The sequence below is a fragment of the Corvus brachyrhynchos genome, unplaced genomic scaffold (genome assembly GCF_000691975.1).
Source record: "Corvus brachyrhynchos isolate BGI_N302 unplaced genomic scaffold, ASM69197v1 scaffold115, whole genome shotgun sequence".
Classification (NCBI taxonomy): domain Eukaryota; kingdom Metazoa; phylum Chordata; class Aves; order Passeriformes; family Corvidae; genus Corvus; species Corvus brachyrhynchos.
The window spans coordinates 14,378,281-14,386,727 of NW_008239553.1; the positions used below are offsets into that span (position 1 = coordinate 14,378,281).

An 8,447-nucleotide genomic window follows, 5' to 3' on the forward strand; every position below is an offset into this window, starting at 1 on the left:
CTAACTTCAGCTTTTACCTTAGGGACTAGCGAGGCATATTTCAGCATTTCTGTTTGCAGGATTTGGCATACATGCTTCTGATGCTGCTTTCTTATTTGATAGTTCTCTCTGAGCTCTGGAAAATGAGCATTTAGCCTCTAGTGATTCCTTTAAGTTTAGTTTGGTTGAAACAGTTCTGATGTCAAAGATTCTCCTTATGTGTAAGGAACTGTAAGACCTCTCTTCCTTTGTAAGCTCACCAAACCTAAATCTTGATTGTAATAGGCTTCTGTATTGAGAAATCATTAATCTACACATCTTAGTATCCTCATTAATACTTTTTTCCTGACAAAATTGATTTGTCTGTGGTTCCTGTGTGATATTTACTCAACTTATGGTATTTTTCCTACGTTATAGAGCAGTTTCTATCCATTAGCCCTAAGGTATGTCTCCAAGATACTGCTGTCCATGTGTTTCTGTTTTAGCATAATTGTCTCATTTTTCAGGCATTTATATGAGGTTGTCTTTTGGCCAGGAAATGTATTGAGAACTTCAACTGATTTTAATAGTCCAAAATAGTATCTTCACTGGTGTTTATGAGAAGTAAGGTTTTTGATGAAAATATCATTTGTGTTGGCTTTGCAGCAATATAATTGAATTTTACTGTCTCAACAATGGGAGACTCAAGTGAGAGGAAGAACTAATTTGAGTCAGATGGCTCCAGCAAACCCTACCTTTTGTTCCCACATCTAGTGGTGAAATAAAAGGAAGATAAGCAGCAATTACTGATTTAAGGATGGTTTGAACCCAGCCTTAGTCACAGCTACTGTCTCATATATACGGCTGCTTCTCCTCACGGCGCTGCCAGCAGTCAGCCATGTGGAGCTGTGGCATGTGTGGAGCAGCTGCAGCACTGCTCCCCAATCTGCTTTGTGAGCTTCAGACACAGCATCACCTCTGCTAAGAGACCCTTTTGGTGAACCCTTAGTAGGATTCTTTCCCAGCTGAACTACCCTTAGAAGATGTTCTAAACTCTCATCTAATGTTATGTCGAGAATTCAGTTATAAAAGAACATGTCTGTCTTTCCTGTATGTGCCTTTTCTAGGTTAAGATGTGACTGTGTGCTTTGTACACCAGGAGAATGTTCTAATTTTAAATGCACAAGTTCAGACTTTCTAATCTCCCTATGTTTTGTCTGCCACAGAGACTGTTCAGCCAGATACTGGGCTATGTAAAAGCCTGCAGTGGGACTTGCTGGGGGTTCACCTGAGCTCAAGCTCTCTGTGGCCTTGCTGAAGAATGCTGCTCTTCCAGGTAGCTACACTGCAGCCTTTAAAAGGTCCAGTTGCTTTTTCATTGAGCATTGTGCTATGCTATGGAGAAAGGGATAGCACACAAGATTGTCACTTTCAGAGATGACAGAGGGGTGGGTTTGATTTAGGTTGTACCTTTTCTAGACAGGTATTACCTGGGACCTCAGTGCAGTGTGTATTTTTGTTAAGAGTTTATGCACTGTTTCTTCCCCTCTCCATTCCACCCACCCATCCCCAACACTTTTGCAAGAATACAAAGCAGCCCTGGAAATTATTTGATTTTGTTTTCTCCTCCTAATATTTTGACATGTCAATATCTAAAAACATATCTTTACACTTGCAGGAAGTAATTCTAAACTAGACACCAGAGTCTCTGTCACCTGAAATGAACAACAGTTTTAAGATGCATTGCTGAATTCTTCAGGCTTGCAGGAGACACTAACTTTATTTGCCTAAAATAAGACTGAAAGCAAAGCACAAAGTTAAATTCAGGACTTTTGCTATCTGTGGCAAAGCTACTACTTCCTGTGAGCCCTGGATTTTGCCAGCCATTATAAGGAGCTTCCCAGAGAAGCCTGCTGTCAAATATATTTACAGTACACTTAAAAATAATGAAAGCAAGTAGCTAGAGGGGAAGAAAAGGCATTGCAGGGTCACTTATGCTATTATTTTTTTCCAAAAATGTATGAGAAATAGAAAAATGAACCATTTTTATTTAACTTTAAAAATTGAGGAAGGAAACACAGACTTCCAAACCCATGAATCATATGGCAAATACAAAACTTCATGCTGCAATTGGAAATACTTTATATGATAATGCTAGTATTATAAATCTAAAAATTATTTCATTTAACCCCCACAGTGCTTATTTGAGAATTGGCAAATCCTGCTTCAGGCTAAACTATTAAAGCAAAAAAAATAGGTATTAATACAATATAGATGGAATCACTGTACTCCCATAGGACTCTTATTTACCTCTAGTCTAAGGCTGACATAGATATATTTGAGTCAAACAGGAACTACTAGTACTACTAATTGCAACGCTGTTAATCACATTGCTTTAATGAAACTGTTTAACACACTGAATAGCAATGTAACAACGCATAGAAAATTAGCTTGTTTGCCATTGATTAATGATAGATAGTGTGTGCAGTTCCCCACAGTGGGACATTTGAGCAGTTCTCTGTCATGTACAAACTCAGGCTCATTAAGTTATGTCTTTACTTGCACAGTCTGATTCAGCATAAAAGCGCACACAAATAGCACTTTAAAGATAAAAACAAGAATGCACTTTAAAGATAAAAACAAGATTCATATTTAGCTTACTTACAGTGTAATGGAGGTGTAATGCACCTCCAAATTATTTCATTCAGATAAACAAGGTAAATACTGAAAGATAGAAGAACAAAAGTTGTTTATTTCAACAACAGCTTGAAAAGAGTCACAGGAGAATTACAGGTCAATACATTGAAAGAAGACAGTAGGAAAAAGTTATCAACAGTTATTCTTCTAAGTGTTGAATTTCCAAGAATTGGCAGTTGGTGAACTTGTTTAGGTATCATCTGTGCATGTGTAGGTTATGTATCTCAAATGTCAGCCTTGTACAAGAAAGGTGTGTAGAGACAAAACCGAGGAGAGCTACAGTTCTCAGCTTCTCAAAAATGGACATACTGTGTTTAAAAGAAAAAGGTTTCTACAGCTACTGCTGAAGATTCACTTCAATTCAGAATGAGAAAAGGAGTTTAAGACCCAGCTTTGTTTCTTTTGCTTTGTCAAACAGTGCAAGCTCACAGGTTTTACTACTTTCATATTTAGTTTGAATCTAGATTTGCTAATAGTACACACTGTAATAGCTTTTGTAACAACATTTTTAATACACCAAAGAAAATGCTTATCATCTAGAAATTGCTACTCCACTCCCACTTGCATTGTTATACTTTTAAGTCCCACTATAAATTGTGTAAAATAAATCTCCCCCAGCCCCCCAAGAAAGTAATTTAAGGAACGGTAAGGTTTGAAATAGGGCAAATCAATCTTTAGTTGTCTTTGGACATTCACCCTCTTGAAAACCAGCATCAACTTTCCTGATAGGCCAGAAATGGTTTAACTTCCAGCCAGAAGGAGGATCTCTGTTGCTTTTGGCCTTTCTTTCTTCAGGTTCTCCTAGCACAGAGGTAACTGTAGCATAATTTAAGCAACTGCTTAAGGCTGTCTGAATTACTGCAGCCCTTCACATGTCGGATGCAGGATTTCCCAGACTCTCTGCAGGGCAGACAACTTGTAGACCTGCTTTCTGAGCGTGTCACACGCTTGGTTCCTGAACAGGCTTCTCTCTGGTAGAACATTCTACGAAAGTGCTTGCAGCTACTTTGTGTTGCTCTGAGTTCCTGTCAGATGTGAACCAATTCTACACAGCATGTGAGCTTCTTGAGCCTGAAATACAAAGAAAGGAATGTCATCTTGTGGTTGTCTATTACTAACACTGCAGTAAAGCAAAAGCATGCTTTCATATGTCATTCTGTAAAGGATGTGAAGATAATGCTGTATTACGTGGAGGCCACCTTGTGGCATTATGGAAGTAAAATCCAGATGTAAAAAAACAACAGCATTTAGACTGCATACCAAGATATAAGGATGCTAAACTGCTTATATTTTTAGAACCCAAACATCACAGTGATGTGTCATTCTAGCCTCATGTGAATGATTACAGGTGCTTTCCATACAAGTAACAACACAGGAATCTGAGGACGTGTGTAGCATCATTCTGTGGGTCATAGCTTCTTACCTAGTCAGCTTAATGAATGCTGCAATTCTTAAACCCACTGCTTGCATGGTTAATGCACAATTGCTGCTTAACAGACATGTAGGGACAAATTTTTATGGAGAACAGGAGCAGATGAGGAGTGCCGTCAAAGTACTCTAAAACTGACTTCCAGGTTACCATCATGGTACGTATTTGTTCTGCTTGCATGAGGGAGTCTGGAAACTTTTACAGCAGGAAAATTATGCTCCTTTTCCCTGTACTTAAACTATTAATTAAATTCCTTCACCAAAGAATGAAATTTGAATTTAGTAAAGATCAGTTCAGTTGCAACCGGACAAAACTGGCTATCATCTTGCAATCTCAATGTCAGCATTTGCTATCTCCTAGGGTAAGTGTGCCAAAGTAGAGTATCCTGTTCATGGTTTTGGACATATATTACAAGAAGATGAAAACAATTCATTCCTGGAAAAAAAAAGTCCTGAAGAAGTTTGCCTGGTCAGCTTGAGGTGAAAGCAAACAAGGGAGTAGGGGAATGTTATCTTTCTGAGACAGGAAAGTCCTCAATCATACATGCTGAGTCCATGCTGTGGGGGTGGACGTGTTGGAGATGCAGGAATTATTCTGACAACAGAAGAGTTTGCAGAGAATTAAGAGATTTTTCTGCCCTACCATAGAGTCATTTAGATCGCCAAAAGCCTTAGGTTATTGAGTCCAGCCAGTAACCTGACACTGCCAAGTCCACCACTAAACTGTATTCCATAAGCTTCACATCTCACATCTCTGTGTCATTTAAATACTTCCAGGAATGGGGACTTCACCACTTCCCTGAGCAGCCTGTTCCCATGTTTGACAACCCTTTTGGTTAAGAATTTTTTTCCCTAATGTCTTATCTAAACCTCCCCTGGTGCAATTTGAGGCCATTTCCTCCTGTCACTTGTTACTTGGTTGAAGAGGCTGATCCCCACATTGCTGCAACTTCTTTTCAGGCAGTTTTAGAGAACAGTAAGATCTCCCCTGAGCCTCCTCTCCTCCAGGCTAAGCAACCCCAGCTCCCTCAGCTGCTTCTTATGAGACTTGTGCTCCAGACCCTTCATCAATTTCATTGCCATTGTTTGAACAGGCAATCTGTTACAAGCAGACTGGGATTTTGGAGCAACTGAAGATGACCTGCATACATTTCTGCCCCAAGTCAGACACCCTCTCAGGGCATCTTATATTCAGAAGAACAAAAAGGCTGTTGTGAATTCAGGCTGCAATCCTGACTTTTCTGTCCGAATTACCATTTCTAGTGTAGCACAGTAAATTGCCAGTAGATGGCATTATGACTCCACATTACAATAATTTATTTTTTTTAAATGGTGCTGAAAGAAATATGCAGCACAATTTTTGCTAATTTGGTGTTTAATCATAGTAAAGCTCCTTGGGTAGGAGAGAGCTCAGTAAATGAGTTACCTGGCTGTGGCCTTTCACAGTACCTTTATGCTGAATTGTTCCATCTATCTTCAGTTTGTGTATTCTCATAAACCTGTTCTCTTGGCTGGGCATTTTGATTTCTTCTCACCTCTAAGTAGTTTATCAAAAACCAAATAGGCTGTAGCTATGAGTATTCTGATGCACATGTAGTTCTTATTTATTCTTCGTGTCAGTAAGGACTGTATCTTTGCTTCCACTGAACATTTGTGAACCAGCATTATTCATCTGGTGTGTTGTGTTGTTATCTGTGTATCTATATTGGGGAACTGACTCAAAGATTATGGTCAGATTAGAGGCAGATGGCTGAAGGTGCTCCCTGCTTGTCTGGTCAAAGTCAACACCTCTGCATATTCAGCCTGAGTCACGCACAAAACAGATTTTGGGCTGCTGCTGTTTGTGGTCCAGTGTCTGTCTGGTGTATTACAGTAAACCAGTATCAATGACAAATCATTTTCAAAAGCAAATATTTAAATACTAGCCAAGGTACTATTAGCTTTATGGAAGAGAAGTTTTCAGAGCAATTACACTGAAATGTTCAAAGATGAATTATATGCCTTACTAATGGTGACATGTAAGCAAAAAACACGTAGCAAGTTTTGCTAGCATTCCGACTGTGAAAAGGATTCATCAAAAAAAAAAAATTCTGCAGCATTTTTTGCAAACTGCTTCTATCCTTGGGAGATTAAAAAACTCTTACTACTTAAGAGTATCCAACAGGATATAAACTGCTTAGTTCTTTGTAAACAGCTATGATGATCTTAGATTCTGATGTGGTGTTCAGAGGCATTTAATGGGTCTCCTCTGCTTTTTCAGTTTGTATGTGAAACCAAAGGTGACAAGAATCTGGAGACACAGATTTCAGTGTTACCATTGTGATGGCATTACATTAATCTTGACCTTCTCTTTGTTCAACCCATTAGGGGCTGTCAGCTCTCATCCGTCTGGCTGACAACTCTGTACCGTTAGCGGCAGCTGGTTGACAACTCAGACAAAACTGAAAATTTGCTTGTGAGCAGGATAGAACTTTTAAGAAACTTGTAATTTTCTATGTAGCTGCTAGTCAAGGAGGGAATCCGTCAAGGAATCCATAACTACGTGGAAGTCATTCTTGACTGCACTTTCAAGTTCATAGAATTGTTTGGTTGTTTCAATTGAACTGAAACTGTTACTTGGCTGTTTTATCTGTCTTTTGATGAGAGATTCACTTGAAATCAAGCTGCAGAAACGACTTTGCTAATAGTAAAGCTCCTTCCAGAAAAAAAACAGGTAGCATCTCCCAGCTGATGTACTAATTGTTTTGATAAATACATACCTGGATATTTTTATCTCTTTTTTTCCATCTGTACTACTGTTCTTCTGGGATTTGTTCTTTTTACCTAGAAGACAAACATCCACAGCACAATATGAAAACTCACAAAATAGCATTGTGAAATCCACTCAAGCTGCCATTCTAGCTAGTCTTAGCCAAATAAAAAGGCAGTAATCAACCAAGTTAATTTTTTTCTCAGTTGTGTGCACTTAGAGATATGGTAACTAATACGTCTGTATGAAAGAGAACTTTTAATATGTAAAGAAGTTACATGGTGAGAGGACAAGAGACTACTAACCTAACACTGAAAAGTGTGCATGCCAATGCAGCTATTGGATAAGGCAAGATGCTGTTCAATTAACCTTTCAGTTTGTTAACAGGATGATATATAGAGAGAGAACAAATAAGGGTTTTTTTCCTTTGGGTTCTCCAAGGATTTAAACCAAGAAACTGTATTATGTAGGTTATAAAAATAAATTATTAGGATGAGGAAATCCTTAAAAGTGGAGGGCATTATCATTCATACTGTGGTCTGACACTATCCTAATACAGTTCCTTGAGGGCATTTTAAAAATAGGAGCATTTTTACACTAACTGCATGTAAAAACTAGTACCATGATCTGTCACTATGAAGATGATGTCTGTCAGTGGTGTTGTACTAGAAAGAGGGTTGTGTCAGTAGCTTTAGTATAAATGCTACTGCTTAGTGGTTCTATTGGTAAGTACTTCTAGTACTATTCAGTTCTGGCATTCTTAGGTTTCCACCCCCAAAACTACTGGAGTTTTAGGCATTTGTGAACTTATGTGACAGAAGAACCTCACAGATCATGTCTTCCTGATTTTCTCCAAAGTAGACAGCTCAGAGATACTACCAGACAAATAATTCACAACATCCCACTGACATAGGATGACATATGCTTTTTAAATCACGCCTAGTATAATGTAATGTTTTTATTATCAGCTGATGACCAGGTTCATCTTGTCTAATTATGGTGTTTTCCACAGGTTCAGTGATTAACTCTGACATAAATAAGAGAGGTAAAAGGAAGCAAGTGTAGCCACAACGTGACAACGAATACATATGACATAACAGGATATGCTTTGTAAAGGGAAATTAGGGGGCAGGGTATTACAGTCCTCCTGGTTTCTCCCATAAATCTGTGCCCGCCTGCTAAGTAACACATTTTCATACTATTGTAACTAATCAGAAACAAACTGCAGTGCTACAAATAATTTTAAAAGATGACACTTTAGGCCACGTTTAATCTTTTGTACGCTTTTTGTTTCTTTCCCCCCCCCCCCTAGAAAACGTTTATTAGTCTTTTGATGACAACTATTAAGATTTCTAACTAAAATGCCTTAAATATATCCATTACCAAGAAAGGTACATCAACTTCTTACGCGTTTATTTTCTTCAGGTTCACATTTGTTTCATTCCACATTTTAAGTGGCAACGTATGTTATCCTTTGCTTTTACTCACAAACCGAACCACAAGGGAGCCGTCCCTGTTCTTCCAACACCTGCTCGTGCCGTGAGCTGCGCGAGCAGAGACCCGAACGCGCTCCCCGCTTACGCGGCGGCAGCGCCGGGGGCGGGGCCGCGCCGGG

The 8,447-nt window shown here is 38.9% G+C and overlaps 1 long non-coding RNA gene across 1 annotated transcript; it reads right to left on the minus strand.

Annotated features, from left to right (window-relative positions):
* Positions 1–1,986: 1,986 nt before the first annotated feature.
* Positions 1,987–8,441, minus strand: LOC108448530. Its single transcript, XR_001864428.1, has 3 exons — positions 8,216–8,441; positions 6,843–6,906; positions 1,987–3,726 (listed from the first exon to the last, which is right to left on the minus strand). It is a non-coding gene; the product is annotated as an uncharacterized LOC108448530 (long non-coding RNA).
* Between the last annotated feature and the right edge of the window lie 6 nt (positions 8,442–8,447).